The sequence below is a fragment of the Microcebus murinus genome, chromosome 14 (assembly GCF_040939455.1).
Source record: "Microcebus murinus isolate Inina chromosome 14, M.murinus_Inina_mat1.0, whole genome shotgun sequence".
In the NCBI taxonomy this organism is placed as follows: domain Eukaryota; kingdom Metazoa; phylum Chordata; class Mammalia; order Primates; family Cheirogaleidae; genus Microcebus; species Microcebus murinus.
In genome coordinates this window covers 55,465,906-55,485,351 of record NC_134117.1, presented here as the reverse complement: position 1 = coordinate 55,485,351, position 19,446 = coordinate 55,465,906, and the positions used below count along the sequence as shown (strand labels likewise).

The 19,446-nt window shown below is 39.8% G+C and overlaps 1 long non-coding RNA gene and 1 other non-coding gene across 2 annotated transcripts; both read right to left on the bottom strand.

Moving 5' to 3' along the window:
- Positions 1–2,357: 2,357 nt before the first annotated feature.
- Positions 2,358–5,578, bottom strand: LOC142875649 (uncharacterized). The gene is made up of 3 exons (XR_012922970.1): positions 5,521–5,578; positions 4,657–4,761; positions 2,358–2,430 (listed from the first exon to the last, which is right to left on the bottom strand). It is a non-coding gene; the product is annotated as an uncharacterized LOC142875649 (long non-coding RNA).
- A 740-nt stretch (positions 5,579–6,318) lies between these two features.
- Positions 6,319–6,421, bottom strand: LOC142875836 (small nucleolar RNA U13). The gene has a single exon (XR_012923116.1). It is a non-coding gene; the product is annotated as a small nucleolar RNA U13 (small nucleolar RNA).
- Positions 6,422–19,446: the final 13,025 nt, after the last annotated feature.

Here is a 19,446-nt window from a genome sequence, read left to right as displayed (position 1 = left end):
TTTTTAAATTTAAAAGTTGTTCTTTATACTTGTAAATGCTAAAAAACCTTATTTCTGTATAAGAAGAAACCTTTCAAAATGACTGCAAGAGTCTTTTAAAAATTGATTCTTTGTGACATCTAGTGGTAGCAGAAATAGTTATAATTTCATACCTCAAAGAGCTATAAGTAGAACTACCATTTGATCTTGCAATCCCATTAATGAGCATCTACTCAAAGGAAAAAAAGACATTCTATGAAAAAGACATCACTTTATCACTTGAATGTTTACAGCAACACAATTTATAATTGCAAAGATGTGGAAACAACCTAAGTGCCCACCAATACATGAGTGGATTAATAAAATGTGGTATATGTGTACCATGGAGTTCCACTCAGCCACAAAAAACAATCGTGATCTGGCACCTCTGGCATTATCCTGGATAGAGCTGGAGCCCATTCTACTAAGTGAAGTATCACAAGAATGGAAAAACAAGCACCACATGTACTCACCATGTGCATATATAGTAGTAAGATTCACTGGGTGTCAGGCAGGTGGAGGGGGGAGGAGGGGATGGGTTCACACCTAATGGGTGTGGTGCACACCGTCTGTGGGATGGACATGCTTGAAGCTCTGACTCAGGTGGGGCAAAGGCAATATATGCAACCTAAACATTTATACCCCCATAATATGCTGAAATAAAACATAAAAAAACAAAGAAAAAAATATATGATTAGAAATAAACTTGATTTAATGCATTAATATCTGAATACTTGGTTTAATTTTATTTTCAAACAAAATTAATTTTCAAAAGCTTATGTTTTTGTTGTTTATTTGCTGTTTACAGTGGCCTATAACTGAATATTATTAATGAGGATGACACTTCAGAGTAAGTTCATTATCTTGTATACATTAATTATGTGGCTCAGCTGCAAGCCTCCTGAAAAATATATCAATTGTGCCAGTTCTAGTGTCCCCAAAACAGGCAGCCTCCTGCTCTCCCACTCTCTGGGGCACTGAGAGCAACCAGAAGAAGCTCTGACCTTCTCCTTTACACCCCACTACACACCAGCTGGCTGGCTGGCCCTCCATTGTGGGTTGCTATTACAGAATACCACAGACTAGGTAATCTATAAAGAAAATAAATTTATTTCTTACAGTTCTAGAGGCTAGGAAGTCCAAGGTCGAGGGGCCGCATCTGGTGAGAGGCTTCCTGTGGCATCATCCCATGGCAGAAGGTGGAAGAGCGAGAGAGCAAGAGCGGGCCCAACTTCCTTTACCACAAGCCCACTCTCACGCTAACTAACCCACTTAATCCACTCGTGTGAGCACAGCCCTCAAGACCTGATCACCTCTTTAAGGCCCCACCTCCCAACACTGTTGCATTGGGGATTAAGTTTCCAACACACGAACTTTGGGGGACGCATTCAACCATAGCACCATTTTAGCAACTGGGCTATTCTGTTCTCACTGCCTCAGGAAAAGTATATTATAAACAAACACAAAATCTAAAAAGACAGGCGTCTGCCTCTGGCATTTGTGCTTTCATACAGGTGCCTTTAAGAACAGAAAGGACACATACCATAGACTTAGATTCAGAAGAATTTTGTAAAGGAAGTAATGTTCTCCCACCAATCCAAGGATACATTAAAACGTCAAAGGGACCAAGAGTGTGTGGCCTGTAGCCAGTGAGATCTTCCCCTTAACAGCTGCCCAAGTATTTGACCTCCCTCATTGTTCTGGAAAGCACCCCGTTTCTTCACACCCCAAAACTTTGTTTGGTCCCATTTGATTCACTCTATGTGGAAACATCCTACAACATGCCTGGACTTCATAGACCCCAAAGAGGAAGGGGGGTCACTGGTGACCCAGTTGGGCAAAGAGGGAGGAAGGGGAAGCCTCCACATCTGTTCCTGGGTGTGGATGAACAAACTAAGCAGGAGAGTGAGCTCCTTCCCCTTCCAAGCCCCACCACCTAAGTGTAGATTAAGTGGCTCTACAAAGCATCACCTCCCAGCAAATTGGGGAAAGTTTGCAGTTCACTCCCAGGAAGAGACGCCATGTATAGAGCATGCTGAATACTCCTGAGCCCTGCACAGTGGTGGCCTTGTCCACAGACAGCAACTTGCCTCTCAGGCCATCTTGCTCACACACAGATGCACACGCTATGTCAGCTTGTCTCCCTTTGCCCCTTTTGGTTGTTTCAGCAAACTCTCCCATTTTCCCAATGGAAACATACACATAACCAGTTGCACTAGGGGATACAATACTACATGTTAAGGCTACCCTTCAAGCCTATGTGTAAAGCCGACTTCAGAGAAAAAAAGAAGTAGAGTTGAAGTTTGGAGAAAAAACATACAAACTGGGGACCTCACGATTAGAAACAAGCATAAGAATTTATTGCTCTTAGGTTCGTTGTTCCTACAAATCTTGATCAATGTTTAATGAAACCTAAAAGCAAAATAAAAAGTAAATTTGCTTTAATACAATTAGAACTGCCAAAAGGTACAAGCCAAAGAAAACAGAGTTTAGGTAATTTCTATGTGACTATGGGAATGAAGCCAAGAGTTTCAGACAATTTCAAATAATATTAAAGTAGAATGTGATCATAAATTATGCTTTCAAGGTAGTTATTATTCCATCCCTTCTTCTATTTCTCTTGCTATGCTTTCTCATTCTTCTTAGATTCTCTTCCTGTGGCCACCCCTTAAACATTGGGATCTCTAATGGTTTCTCCCTGAGCCCCCAGGCCTGCACACACTGCACACTCTCCTAGGTATTGACTCACTCCCCTTGTATCATCTATCACATATGGCCATGACTGTTGAATTTATATCTCCTGTCTGGGCTCCCTTCCTGTCCTCTAGGCCCACAGCATACGTCAACTGGTCTTGGCCATTTTCACCTGCATATCTCAGAGCTCCCACAAAGGCAACATCTTTGCAACTGAACCCATCATTTTCAAAAAACTACTTCCTCTTCTAATGTTCATCAACTTATCACATGGTAACACTCATAGCTCATTTGCTGAGGGAAGGAATTTGGGATCTCTCCTGACCCCTTCTCCCTTATCCTGTGAGCCGATCTCAAATCCACTCAGTTCTCTCTGTCTCTGCTTGTCAAACCCTGGTTGTCTTGCAAGTGGATGACCACAACCACCATCTAAGTGGATTCCCTTTTCCATTCCTGCCCCTCTCCAATTCTATCTCCACCTTATAAAAACACAGATCAAATCCTTAAATCCATTCAATAACTACCAAGGCACTTAAGTCCAAAATCCCTAGCAACACATGGACCCAGCATGACCTGGCCTTTCTCCACCTCTCCAGCTATAAATCACACCTTTCTCCTGACTCCATGCAACCCAGCCACAATTTTGACTATTTCAGTCCCTTGAAAACATCTTGCTCTCTCCTTCCTCTGGGCTCATCTCGGGCTAATCTCGAGCTTCACTTCTTCTAGAAGATTCATCCAGACTAGATCAGGTCTCCCTCTCTGTCCCTCAGAGCACCTATCCCACTGGCCCATGCCCTCAGTGATTTTGCACTGTGACACATCATAGCAGACATTTAATAAAAATGTATTCACAACAGACTAGCACCAAGTCCACCCAGCTCCATGTTCTGAACAGCTCTTGAAAACACCACTGGCTGCAGGCTGTCTATGTCTTGTTTCTCTACATTACTACCATGGCCTCCTAACTGGTCTCAGACCAACTTCTCCACTCTCTTCGCCTTACTGTAGCCAGATGGTCTTTCTAACACGCAGTTCTGGACATATCAGCCCCCACTGCCTTTAGGATACAATCTAAGCTCCTGAGCAGGAATTACAAGTCCTTACTTGGTCTGGTCCGTGCTTTCTCCCAGCCTCATCCCACAACCCTCCCTGCTTCACTCCCTCCAGACCACCTCCTCTCTGCTCTCTGCCCGGAACACCATCCTCAGCCTCCCACGTCACCATTCAGTAACAGGTCACTGACTTTATCTGGGAAGCCTTTCCTGACCAAACTTCCTTGACTGTGCCAGCTGCCCTGCCTTGTCAGTACACACTGACTAAAGTCACTCACTCTACACTCCTGCCACCACAGTCCTGGTTTACACCTGCTGGTATGGCTCAATTGTTAATATTCTCCTAGCATCCTCAAAAACACACCAGTCTGGACAATAAATTACCTGGTCACTCTAACAATGACTATTAAACGCTTGTCTAATTGTCTGTTCCCTGCCCTACAAGGTATAAGACTGCCTTATTCACAACACCATTGGGCACAGTGCAGGGCACACAGAGGACATGATATGTTTGTTAAGGGATCAAATGTACTTATATACTATAAAAGCATGCACTGTCATTAGGATATTTATTTGGTCATAGGGTTTGCTACTGAGAAATAAAATGGTAGCTCCCCCACCACCCAGAATTTTAAGATTAAATATTTCACACATGATTTTAAGAACACATTTTGGGCGAGTTTTGCAAGTTTCAGGGCCTAAATTTTAGATACAGATATGCCAGTGACACATGTCACAAAAAAGCAGACTGTCAGTTAGGAATATGGTCAGCAACCAGGGAACTGGGTCAGCAAGAGGTTCATTTGTCAACCAACCCTGGTCTCATTTTCCCTCGGCTTTACCTAAGTCTTTAAAAAATCTGATTTTTACAAAACATTTTGATACTTACATCAGATAACACTGGCTCATCAAGTTCTTCCACTCTGTTCAAATTAGGTGCTACATATTCATCATTATTTTCATCCAGTGTTTTGCTTGAGTTTTGTGCTGCCTCCTACAATCATAAAATCCATTTTCACTTTTAAGTGCCTTCACAATTCTGGGCCAAGCACAGACTCAAACCTATAACCCTAGCACTCTGGGAGGCTGAGAAGGAGGATCACTTATGGTCAGGGGTTTGAGACTACCCTAACAAGAGTGACACCCTATCTCTACAAAGAATTAAAAAATTAATTGGCTGTGGTGGTGAATGCCTATAGTTCTAGCTGCATAGGAGGCTGAGGCAGGAGGATCACTTGAGTCCAGGAGTATGAGAGGTTGTAGTGGGCTATGTCGATGTCACTGCACTCTAGCTGGTGAGACTCTCTCAAAAACAAAAATCACCTTCACAATTAGTGTATGACTTTTCTTTCAATTTTGTAAAACATTTCTAAATTACATCAAAATGCAGCATTGCTAATTAATGGAATTAACCAATACCTGTTAATGACAAGAGAATTCTAGGAATAAATGCTAAAACTTATAAAAATACGTGCAAAAATTCAAAATACTTATAAGTGATTATATATTCAGTATCTCGCAATATTCTAGTTCTTAAGAATACAAACATAAAATGAATGTCCAATTGTTATTCCCTTTGAGATTTTGCTTCAAAGCACATATTTATGACTTGTTATTATTACTGGAATATATATTTAGACTAGCTGTTTTTATATCCTTATTGAAAATTTAGCTACTAATGCATCAAAATTAAGCTTTACATTCCAGAATACTCATTCATTTCATGTAACAGAGAATGACTTTTTCTTCTCACCTCTGAATGAGAAGCATCTTCACTCCTACTCATATTTTCCATATTCATTTTCATCTCCTTTAATATATAAAAATGAAAAAATATTTAGAATATGCTTCATTTTGATTCCATGTTTAATTTTTAAGCATTTTTATTTTTACATAATGCCATGATCAATTGAAAACAAAAATGCTATCACTCTGTGAGGAGTGATATGAATAAACTTATCACAAAACTGAAGATCATAGCCTTATTTAATACTCTATACTAATAGAAGATACTGTTTTATATGTAAAATTTATAAAACTTTTTAAAAATAAAATGGACTGAAACATTTCAACTGAAGCCAAATTATCAGCAAATGGGAAAAGTGGCAAAATAAAAATTCGAATACATTGTTAGAAGAGGAGATTTTAAAGAGAACTTAGAGTTGAGTTTTGCACATAGTATGAAAGAATATTTTTGAAGGCACTAATCCGGCCCAAGTCACTACCAAATGCATAAATCTTCTCCGTCGTACCTGAGCACTGCCCTCTACGACACTCTGAACAGTACAGTAGCAATGTCCTGCCCAGAAGGGCAGGCCTCTTTCTGAGTGTGAAGATGTTCCTCTAGCCAAGCCAAGCCTTGGGGCACCCATCTTTTCACTCCAGGGCAGCCGGGTGATCTAACTGATCCTGAGCTGATTTGTCTGGCTGTTGGAAGATTAGTGATCTCGTGATCATACATATGACCACCCTAATTGCAGGGACATATATGGTACTGTTTTCCCAAGACCAGTCCATTATTCTGGTAACTTCTTTTTTTTTTTCACCCCCACGTAAGAAGGGTACTGTGCTGTAAGTTGCAGCAAGGTTTGAGGGCTGCGCATCTCACGCATGCGCGTGAAAAACCAATCCACGCTCAGGAACCACAAAAGGATCACCTGGTAACTTCTTATCCCCATATCCACAGGCTACAGTAGGAACATCAATGTTCTGATAGGATAGATAATGTACCCCAGCCACAAGGATGGATATTTCACACAGACTAAACTGGTCAGAATCCTTCCCCAAGATTTTTTTCTTAACTGAAGCCAAAAAATAGAATCCATGCCTCTTAGATTACCGTAGGAGCCACAGCGCTGCGAGTCTCGGGAGCCATGAAGGACCACGTTTCTCCCCATGTGAGGCGAACCAGCCACTCTGAGAGAGACTGAGACTGACCTCTAGAGGGCAGCAGAGGCGAGAGCCTGGTCGCATCTGATTCTCTTGCTCCCAAAGCTCTGGAAGGCCCAATTGTACCAAGAGTCCTTCACAGCGTACATGTTGAACTCTTTCTTCAAACCAGGATCCTTCAAGTGAATTTCCTTTTGCAAGTGATATCTAAGTTGTGTGTCAGCAGCCACAAGAAGGCCAAGGCAAAAGACATGAATGGACTTATCTCTGAGCAATGGGTGAAGCAGGGGTACTGTGGGCGGGGGACAGGGAGTAAGGGATGATAAGCCAGTGGGAATGTGAATCATTAAAGTCTGTGACTCTGGTCATACAGGCTGATGATGCCGGGAGATAATGAAATAATATGAATGCAACACCCTGGAGCTGCAAAGCAGAGACTGATCCTTCCTATAGACTTCTAAGCATTCAAATATAGCTATCAGGTCATCTAAAAAAAAATACTTTAAATTTCCTTATTTTGATCATTGTCTTCTTGACACATGTTCCTGTTTTTCCTTTTCTTTTTCAACTTAGGTAATTGAATTGTTTTAATTTTTATGAATACATAGTAGTTGTACATATTTATGGGGTGCATGTGATATTTTGATAAAAGCATACTGTGTATAATGATCAAGTCAGGGTAATTAAGATATCCATCACCTTAAACATTTACCATTCTCTGTGAATTTTAATGAAAGAGAAAGAAGATTCTTAAATGTGTGTGTCCGTATGTGCATATCCATATGCTCCGGCTACACTCAGACTAAGAAAACATCAACATTTGTACTTTTCAAAACTATGTATAGGGCTTCAATTTATCCTTTAAAATCCTTTTTTAAATTTAATTCGCCTTCACACTTTTAAAAATTGCTTTAAATAATGATGCTCTCATCTAAGCATTAATAAACATATTGAACATATTCTGTAAAACCTGCTTGCTTTTAATTTTAATTTTCTTTTTCCAATTTAATGAAATAAATAATGGGAGCATCATTTGAGTAAGAGATATTGGCTATAAACTCAGTCAACCAGATGTTTAGTCTATATGACATATACCTTTTGGATACCAGGGAATACTGGTCAAACTAGAGGCTTCACAGTATATAGACAAAATCGATGAAGATGGGCTTTTTAGAAATAAGTTACTGCATAGTTTATTTTAATGAAACGCATGAAGAATCCAAAAATATGTTTAAAAACATATTTTTAAATGTAAATCATTATTAATACATCTAACATGAAGAGATGTACTGTTGTCTCAGAGATCAGAATATCCTCAATATTACAAAGAACTCAAACTTCAACACCAGCGACCATCATTAAGAACACCTAACTTTTGACTAGAATGTTGAGGGTATCACTATTAGAGAACTCTACTGCTCACAAAGAAGTTTCACATACATGATCACACCTGATCATTACAACAATCCAATGAGATATTGTGATAACATTATCCTGCTATCCCTAATTTCCAAATAGGGAAACCAAGAAGGAAAAAGGTTACTAATCTGTTGAAGATACACAGGTAATGTGTAACAGGTCTTTAGATTGATTATGAAGTCCATGATCTTTCTGCCATAATAGCTGGAAGAAACAGGTTGAGGATTCTAAGAAGTTTTAAATAAAATAGACATTTATAAAACTTCAAATTACCTTCTCTAATTGTTCTTGAGCTCTCCGTAGTTCTTCTAGTCTCTGTCTCTCCAACTTCTGCTGGAATGTCAGCTGTTGCTGAATATTCAGAAATAAATGTCATATTATATAGTCAAATTAACTGCAAGATAATTAAGTTTATAACCACCTAATTTAATAAACTTACAAAAATAAATGATCACAGCCACCTAATTCTCTAGGTTTCTGTCAATGCTTCCTAAAGCACAAAATTTTAAAAAGGAAGCTTCCTTAATTGCTAATTGTAGGAAGCATAATTTGTACAAAATCAAGTCATTTTTCTCTGTTCTTCCTGAAGTTAAAAATGAGATTACAGGAATTTTCTCAGACAAAATCTCTTTAAGCATAGATGGGTCTTCATATAGCCAAACGTTGGTTGTAGAACAGTGGGTCAGAAAATCTTAAGAATATTATCTGAAATCATGGATAACCAACAATGTATTTGGTCCCAACTCAATATATATGTCACACTGGTAGGGGTCAGCAATAAAGTCTGTTTTTGTACAGTCCATGAGCTAAGAAAGGTTTTTATAGTTTTAAATGGTTGGAAAAAATCAAAAGAATAATGTTTCATGACATATAAATATTATAATTTCAAGATAATGTCCATCAAAAAGAGAAAGAAAAATAAGAGATAAAAAATAATAGTATATTAAATTCAAATTTCAGTATCCTTAAAGTTTTACTGAGACAAAGCCATGCTCCTGTGCTTATGTACTGTCTATTGTCTATCTCTGCTTTTGCACTATAACAGCCGAGTGGAGTAGTTGCAACAGAGACCATACATGGAGGCACTGTCATCGCTTTGCCCTGCTGCTCAGCACACTACAAATTGGTGACATCAGTACAACGTTTGTAGCGCTACACTATCACTATACTCTGACGTTTTAAAAATTATATTCATCATATCGAAACAAAAGGTGAACTCTGTCCCACTTTTAAAGCAAAATGGAGTGTAGATTATTTTGTTATCAAATTAAATGGCAAAATATGGCTTTTATTATACAATGACACTGTGCTAAAAGAATACAATAAGCATCAGCATTACCAGACTAAGCACTCATTACAATATTGCCAACTCACATGGAAGCAAAGGTCAGAAAAATTAGAAAACTTAAAACAGAATTATCACAGAAGAATTTCTTCACAAAAATTAAAAATGAAAGTAAGGCTGCAACAGAAGTAAGCCTCCAAGTAGCTGATGTGTTATCCAAGCAAGGAAAGACATTTACCAATGGTGAGTTAATTAAAACATGTTTGATTTCAGTGGCCAAAAAAATGTGTCAAGAAAAAACTAAGCTTGTTTAAGATTTTAGCCTTTTGGTGAGAACATTTGTTCAAAGAGTTGACATTGGGAACATCGATAATCAATAGAAAATAAGAGACTGGGCGCGGTTGGCTCACGCCTATAATCCTAGCACTCTGGGAGGCCAAGGTGGGTGGATCGCTCAAGGTGAGGAGTTAGAAAGCAGCCTGAGCAAGAGCGAGACCCTGTCTATACTAAAAATAGTAACAAATTAATTGGTCTACTAAAAATATATAGAAAAATTAGCTGGGCATGGTGGCACATGCCTGTAGTCCCAGCTACTCGAGAGGCTGAAGCAGGAGGATCGCTTGAGCCCTGGAGTTTGAGGTTGCTATGAGCTAGGCTGACGCCACAGCACTTTAACCCAGGCAACAGAGTGAGACTCTGTCTCAAAAAAAGAAGAGAAGGCATATGATTTTGAGTGGTTTTCCTTGGCTCTTGATGAGGAGGCAGATGTTCCCAACACTGCTCAGTTGTTTATTTAAAGAGTTGATGCTGAGTCTGAAAGGATTGAAGAACCAGTCTCTACAAATAGTCTTCATAAAAGAATTGAAAACAAGAATATTTTCAAAGAAGTTGAGAAACACTAATTTAATACAACCGAAGTGAAATCTGCTAAGATGTGTTATAACCAATGTTGATTAAAAAAAAAAAATGTTCCCAGTCTTGGGAATGTCTGTAGTGGCTCACGCCTATAATCCTAGCACTCTGGGAGGCCGAGGTGGGAAGACTGTTCAAGGCCAGGAGTTTGAGACCAGCCTGAGCAAGAGCAAGACCCCATCTTTACAAACAATAGAAAAATTAACCAGGCATGGTGGTGCATGCCTGTAGTCCCAGCTAATGGGGAGGCTGAGGCAGGAGGATTGCTTGAGCCCAGGACTTTGAGGTTGCAGTGAGTTATACTTGCACCACTGCACTCTAGACAGGGCGACACAGTAAGACCTTGTCTCAAAAAGAAAAAAAAATGTGTGGAATAGAAAAAGGATGAGCCGAGCAAATTTACAAACTTATGAGAAAATAGAGTGTTTAAAGCCTGTGAGTATTCATCATATTATTCAACAGCAGCTACTCTACAGAAAATATTTGAATCTGTCATGTGTTACTGAGCCAGTATTGTCAACCCTGACCTTCATTCACTCTTGTAAACTTGACCATCATCAGTTCTGTGAACTGCTGTCAGAAGAAGAAGCTGAATGTATCCTAACTTGTCCTACCACACAGCAGTTCCACGACTTAACAGTGGTAATGTTTTATTGTGAAGTTTTGAGCTCACAGCCAAGTTTTATGTTTTCATTGTATAAATTTAAGGTATATACAGCATGAGTATATGTATACAGACATATATATAAATATAAATATATATACAGTGAAAGGATTACTACAGGTAAGCAATTTAACATACCCATCATTTCACACAGTTACTTTTTTATGGTAACAGCACCTAAAACCTACTTTCTTTTTTTTTTTTTTTTTGAGACAGAGTCTCGCTTTGTTGCCCAGGCTAGAGTGAGTGCCGTGGTGTCAGCCTAGCTCACAGTAACCTCAAACTCCTGGGCTCAAGCAATCCTGCTGCCTCAGCCTCCCAAGTAGCTGGGACTACAGGCATGCACCACCATGCCCGCCTCATTTTTTCTATATATATATTAGTTGGCCAATTAATTTCTTTCTATTTATAGTAGAGACGGAGGTCTTGCTCTTGCTCAGGCTGGTTTTGAACTCCTGACCTCGAGCAATCAGCCCGCCTTGGCTTCCCAGAATGCTAGGATTAGAGGTGTGAGCCACCGCGCCTCGCCTAAAACCTACTTTCTTAAAAATTTTCCTGTATACAATATTGTTCACTATAGTCCTCCTGTTGTACCTTAGATCTCTGTATTTACTCATCCTACATAACTGCAACCTTGTGCCTTTATTCAACTTTTTTTTTTTAGATTTCCACATATAAGAGAGATCATGCAGTATTTTTTGTTTTGTGTCTGGCTTATTTTACTTAACATAATGTTCTTCAGTTTCATTCATGTTGTCACAAATGGCAGGACTTCCTTCTTTTTTTAAAGCTGAATATTCCTTTATATACACATACATATGTGACACATATATATGAGTTATATATATATATTATATACATGAGATAGACAGATACATAGATAGATAGGTAGATATCACAATTTCTTTATCCATTCATCTCTTGACAGACATTTAGGTTGCTTCTGTTATCTTGGCTGTTGTAAATAATGCTGCAATGGACATGGCAGTGTAGATCATCTCTATGAGGTGCTGACTTCATTTCCTTTGGATACATACTCAGAAGAGGGATCGAAGAGTCATGAAGTAGTTCTATTCTTAACTTTTTGACATACCTCCTACTGTTTATATAACAGCTGCACCAGCTATTCTCACCAACTGTACAGAGTTCCCCTTTCTCCACACCCTCACCAACACTCATTATCTCCTCTCATTGATGACAGCCATCCTAACAAGCTTGAGGTGGTATCTCACAGCGATTTGACTTGATTTTCCCTGATGACTAGTGATACTGAGCATCTTTTTTGCTGTTGGCCATTTTTAGGTCTTCTTTGGAGAAATCTTTATTCAGGTCTTTTGTCCATTTTTTAATTGGGTTACTTTTTTTTTGGTAGCCAGTTTGAGCTCCTTATATATTTTGAATTTTAACACTTTGTCAGATATATGGTTCACAAATATTTTCTCCCAATCCATAGGCTGCTTTTTCATTTGGTTGTTTCCTTTGATGTGCAGAAGCATTTTAATTTGATCCAATTCCACTTGTTTATTTTTCCGTTTGTTTCCTGTGCTTTTGTATTATCTGCAAAAAAATTATTGCCAAGACCAATGTCAAAGAGCTTTTCTCATACTATGTTTTCTTCTAGGAGTTTTGCAGATTCGGGTCTTACATTTAGGTCTTTAATCCATTCTGAATGATTCGTGTGTATGTTGCAAGACTAGGATCGAGTTTCATTCATTTCAGGTGGATATCCAGTTGTCCCAACACTATTGAAGAGACTATCCTTTCCCTATTGTGTCTTTTTACAGGCCTTTTTGAAAACTGACTGTATATGCTTGGGTTTCTTCCTGGTCTCTATATTCTCTTCCATTGTTCCATGTGACCAACTTTATGCCAGCACCATGTCGTTTTAGTTATTGTAGCTCTGTGATATAATTTTTAATCAGATAGTGTGATATCTCCAACTTTGCTTTTCTTTTTCGGGACTGCTTTGACTATTCAAGATCTTTCATGGGTCTACTTAAATTTTAGAATTTTTTTCTATTTCTGTGAAGAATGTCATTGGAATTTTTGTAGGGATTAAGTTCAATCTGTAGATTACTTTAGGTTGTATAGACATTTTTTAAAATTTCAGCATATTATGGGGTACAAATGTTAAGGTTACATATATTGCCCATGCCCCCATCCCCCCTCGAGTCAGAGCTTCAAGTGTGATCATCCCCCAAACCTTGCACATCTCAACTCATTATGTGTTTTGTGTTTTTTTTTTGAGACAGAGTCCCACTTTGTTGCCCAGGCTAGAGAGAGTGCCCTGGCATCAGCCTAGCTCACAGCAACCTCAAACTCTTGGGCTCAAGCCATCCCACTGCCTCAGTCTCCTGAGTACCTGGGACGGCAGGCATGTGCCACCATGCCCGGCTAATTTTTTATATATATATTTTAGTTGGCCAATTAATTTCTTTCTATTTTTAGTAGAGACAGGGTCTCGCTCAGGCTGGTTTTGAACTCTGGACCTCGAGCAATCCGCCTGCCTCAGCCTTTGAGAGTGCTAGGATTATAGGCGTGAGCCACCACGCCAGGCCCATTATGTTTGTATATATACCCATACCCTCCTCCCCCTCCCATGTGCCTGACACCCGATAAATGTTATTCCTATATGTCCACTTAGGTGTTGATCCGTTAATACCAATTTTCTGGTGAGTACATGTGGTGTTTGTTTTTCCATTCTTGAGATACTTCACTTAGTAGGATGGGTTCCAGCTCTATCCAGGAATATACTAGAGATATTATATAACACCATTGTTTCTTAAAGCTGAATAGTACTACATGGTATACATATACCACATTTTATTAATCCACTCTTGTATTGATGGAACAACCTACATCCTGCTGGCAGGATTATAACCTCATGTGACCACTTGGGAAAGCAATCTAGCATTATCAAGTAGCTTGAGAATGGTCACAACCTGTGCCCCAGGCATTGCACAAGTGTGCCTTATATACTCTAGAGCAACATTTTCCAAAGTGCTGGTGCTGACCAGCAGTAGCAGCAGCACCTGGGAGCTTCTTAGAAATGCAAATTCTCCAGCCCCAGCCCCAATTTAATGACTTAAATGGGAGTGCATTTTTAAAGAAACCCTCCAGCAGATTTGGATACATGCTAAAGTTTAACACTTTAATTGTCATGTGAGTTATAACACATGAGATAGTTTTGAGCTAGTTTTGAGCCAGTTTTAAGCCCAGGGCCTGGTGAAGCAAAATCTGGGCAAAACCCTGCAGTTGGTTCGTGAAAATCTGACTTGTTGATGTTCTCACTGTCACAATTAATATTGACAAATTAATTCTAAAAATGTGGATTAAATGAATACAAGTAAATAAATTTCATTTTTCATTAAATTTCTGATTAAATTAGAAAGGATCATTTGGTTTTCCAAGTTTTTATTCTATGTTTGTAATAAAACACCGTGGCAAATGTTTCTAGTGTGGCAGTCAATGTGTTAAGAACAAACAGAGAAACTTCACACATTAGTTCTCCTGTTCCAACAGGAGACTGCATCAGAAGAATCCTAGGGACATTGTGGTTGATAACATTCTCCAGAAAGGTGTGTCTGGCAGACCTTGGTTTACTAGTACGATGTCACTTGAGATCAAGGGATAATGTGCAAACATCTCATTTCCTCAAATGGACACATTTCCACAGAGATATACACATAGATGTATGTATTTATAGAAATAAAGTATTTAAAACCATCTAAACACCTACCAATAGAAGAATGGATACAATGGTATATTACGCAGCAGTTAAAATAAATGAGGTGGATATATTAATACATCTATCAGCTGGGATAAATCTTAAGAATATAATGCTTAATGAAGAAAGCAAGTTGCAGAATGACAACTATGGTATGATACCATTTAACATCAAGTTCAACTCTCACCCCCCAGAAACTATCTTATTTCTGGATAAATAAATGTACATTTGTATAAAAACATCAAGGATGTATAACTGGGAATTACACCCACTGATCTCAAGATAATAGCTGTCTATGGGCAGAAATGAGGGGAATGAGATGGAGGAGGAGTTCAGAGAGAACATGAGCAGTAAGATTTTATTTTTAAAAAACATGTCAATTTTTTAAAAAGTAAAAGTAATATTTGTTAACCCTGGTTGGGGATAAAAGACATTGCTGATATTTTGTGTACTCTTCTGGATATCTGAACTAGTTTACAATAATTTTTTTTTTTTTTTTTTTTTTTGAGACAGAGTCTCACTTTGTTGCCAGGCTAGAGTGAGTGCCGTGGCGTCAGCCTAGCTCACAGCAACCTCAAACTCCTGGGCTCCAGTGATCCTCCTGCCTCAGCCTCCCTAGTAGCTGGGACTACAGGCATGCACCACCATGCCCACTAATTTTTTCTATGTATATTAGTTGGCCAATTAATTTCTTTTTTATTTATAGTAGAGACGAGGTCTTGCTCTTGCTCAGGCTGGTTTCGAACTCCTGACCTTGAGCAATCTGCCCGCCTCGGCCTCCCAGAGTGCTAGGATTACAGGCGTGAGCCACCACGCCCGGCCTACAATAATTTTTAAATTTAAAAGTTGTTCTTTATACTTGTAAATATTAAAAAACCTTATTTCTATATATAAAGAAATCTTTCAAAATCACTGCAAGAGTCTTTTAAAAATTGATTCTCTGTGACATCTAGTGGTAGCAGAAATAGTTATAATTTCATACTTCAAAGAGCTACACGTAGAACTACCATTTGATCCAGCAATCCCATTACTGGGCATCTACTCAAAGGTAAAAAAGACATTCCATGAAAAAGACATCTGCACTTGAATGTTTACAGCAACACAATTTATAATTGCAAAGATGTGGAAACAACCTAAGTGCCCACCAATACATGAGTGGATTAATAGAATGTAGTATATGTGTACCATGGAGTTCCACTCAGCCACAAAAAACAATCGTGATCTGGCACCTCTGGCATTATCCTGGATAGAGCTGGAGCCCATTCTACTAAGTGAAGTATCACAAGAATGGAAAAACAAGCACCACATGTACTCACCATGTGCATATATAGTAGTAAGATTCACTGGGTGTCAGGCAGGTGGAGGGGGAAGGAGGGGATGGGTATATTCACACCTAATGGGTGTGGTGCACACCGTCTGTGGGATGGACATGCTTGAAGCTCTGACTCAGGTGGGGCAAAGGCAATATATGCAACCTAAACATTTATACCCCCATAATATGCTGAAATAAAACATAAAACAAGAAAAAGATACATGATTAGAAATAAACTTGATTCAATGCATTAATATCTGAATACTTGGTTTAATTTCATTTTCAAACAAAATTAATTTTCAAAAGCTTATGTTTTTGTTGTTTATTTGCTGTTCACAATGGCCTATACCTAAATATTTTTAATGAGGATGACACTTCAGAGTAAGTTCATTATCTTGTATACATTAATTATGTGGCTCAGCTGCAAGCCTCCTGAAAAATACATTAATTGTGCCAGTTCTAGTGTCCCCAAAACAGGCAGCCTCCTGCTCTCCCACTCTCTGGGGCACTGAGAGCAACCAGAAGAAGCTCTGACCTTCTCCTTTACACCCCACTACACACCAGCTGGCTGGCTGGCCCTCCATTGTGGGTTGCTATTACAGAATACCACAGACTAGGTAATCTATAAAGAAAATAAATTTATTTCTTACAGTTCTAGAGGCTAGGAAGTCCAAGGTCGAGGGGCCGCATCTGGTGAGAGGCTTCCTGTGGCATCATCCCATGGCGGAAGGTGGAAGAGCGAGAGAGCAAGAGCGGGCCCAACTTCCTTTACCACAAGCCCACTCTCACGCTAACTAACCCACTTAATCCACTCGTGTGAGCACAGCCCTCATGACCTGATCACCTCTTTAAGGCCCCACCTCCCAACACTGTTGCATTGGGGATTAAGTTTCCAACACACGAACTTTGGGGGACGCATTCAACCATAGCACCATTTTAGCAACTGGGCTATTCTGTTCTCACTGCCTCAGGAAAAGTATATTATAAACAAACACAAAATCTAAAAAGACAGGCGTCTGCTTCTGGCATTTGTGCTTTCATACAGGTGCCTTTAAGAACAGAAAGGACACATACCATAGACTTAGATTCAGAAGAATTTTGTAAAGGAAGCAAGGTTCTCCCACCAATCCAAGGATACATCTAAAACGTCAAAGGACCAAGAGTGTGTGGCCTGTAGCCAGTGAGATCTTCCCTTTAACAGCTGCCCAAGTATTTGACCTCCCTCATTATTCTGGAAAGCACCCCGTTTCTTCACACCCCAAAACTTTGTTTGGTCCCATTTGATTCACTCTATGTGGAAACATCCTACAATATGCCGGGTTTTGATAGACCCCAAAGAGGAAGGGGGGTCACTGGTGACCCAGTTGGGCAGAGAGGGAGGAAGGGGAAGCCTCCACATCTGTTCCTGGGTGTGGATGAACAAACTAAGCAGGAGAGTGAGCTCCTTCCCCTTCCAAGCCCCACCACCTAAGTGTAGATTAAGTGGCTCTACAAAGCATCACCTCCCAGCAAATTGGGGAAAGTTTGCAGTTCACTCCCAGGAAGAGACGCCATGTATAGAGCATGCTGAATACTCCTGAGCCCTGCACAGTGGTGGCCTTGTCCACAGACAGCAACTTGCCTCTCAGGCCATCTTGCTCACACACAGATGCACACGCTATGTCAGCTTGTCTCCCTTTGCCCCTTTTGGTTGTTTCAGCAAACTCTCCCATTTTCCCAATGGAATCATACACATAACCAGTTGCACTAGGGGATACAATACTACATGTTAAGGCTACCCTTCAAGCCTACGTGTAAAGCCCACTTCAGAGGAAAAAAAGTAGAGTTCAAGTTTGGAGGAAAAACATACAAACTGGGGACATCACAAACTGAAACTTGAAACAAGCATAAGAATTTATTGCTGTTAGGTTGGTTGTTCCTACATATCTTGACCAATGTTTAATGAAACCAAAAGTAAAATAAGAAGTAAATTTTTGGTTGGATGAAAATAAAAAAAAAAAAAAAAAAAAAGAAGTAAATTTGCTTTAATACAATTAGAACTGCCAATAGGTACAAGCCAAAGAAAACAGAGTTTAGGTAATTTCTATGTGACTATGGGAATGAAGCCAAGAGTTTCAGACAATTTCAAATAATATTTAAATAGAATATCATCATAAATTATGCTCTCAAGGTAGTTATTATTCCATCCCTTCTTCTATTTCTCTTGCTATGCTTTCTCATTCTTCTTAGATTCTCTTCCTGTGGCCACCCCTTAAACATTGGGATCTCTAATGGTTTCTCCCTGAGCCCCCAGGCCTGCACACACTGCACACTCTCCTAGGTATTGACTCACTCCCCTTGTATCATCTATCACATATGGCCATGACTGTTGAATTTATATCTCCTGTCTGGGCTCCCTTCCTGTCCTCTAGGCCCACAGCATACGTCAACTGGTCTTGGCCATTTTCACCTGCATATCTCAGAGCTCCCACAAAGGCAACATCTTTGCAACTGAACCCATCATTTTCAAAAAACTACTTCCTCTTCTAATGTTCATCAACTTATCACATGGTAACACTCATAGCTCATTTGCTGAGGGAAGGAATTTGGGATCTCTCCTGACCCCTTCTCCCTTATCCTGTGAGCCGATCTCAAATCCATTCAGTTCTCTCTGTCTCTGCTGTCTAACACTGGTTGTCTGGCAAATGGATGACTGAAACCACTTCCTAAGTTGATTCCCTTTTCCATTCCTGCCCCTCTTTAATTCTATCTCCACCTTATAAAAACACAGATCAAATCCTTAAATCCATTCAATAACTACCAAGGCACTTAAGTCCAAAATCCCTAGCAACACATGGAATCTAGCATGACCTGGCCTTTCTCCACCTCTCCAGCTATAAATCACACCTTTCTCCTGACTCCATGCAACCCAGCCACAATTTTGACTATTTCAGTCCCTTGAAAACATCTTGCTCTCTCCTTCCTCTGGGCTCATCTCGGGCTAATCTCGAGCTTCACTTCTTCCAGAAGATTCATCCAGACTAGATCAGGTCTCCCTCTCTGTCCCTCAGAGCACCTATCCCACTGGCCCATGCCCTCAGTGATTTTGCACTATGACATATCATAGCAGACATTTAATAAAAATGTATTCACAACAGACTAGCACCAAGTCCACCCAGCTCCATGTTCTGAACAGCTCTTGAAAACACCACTGGCTGCAGGCTGTCTATGTCTTGTTTCTCTACATTACTACCATGGCCTCCTAACTGGTCTCAGACCAACTTCTCCACTCTCTTCGCCTTACTGTAGCCAGATGGTCTTTCTAACACGCAGTTCTGGACATATCAGCCCCCACTGCCTTTAGGATACAATCTAAGCTCCTGAGCAGGAATTACAAGTCCTTACTTGGTCTGGTCCGTGCTTTCTCCCAGCCTCATCCCACAACCCTCCCTGCTTCACTCCCTCCAGACCACCTCCTCTCTGCTCTCTGCC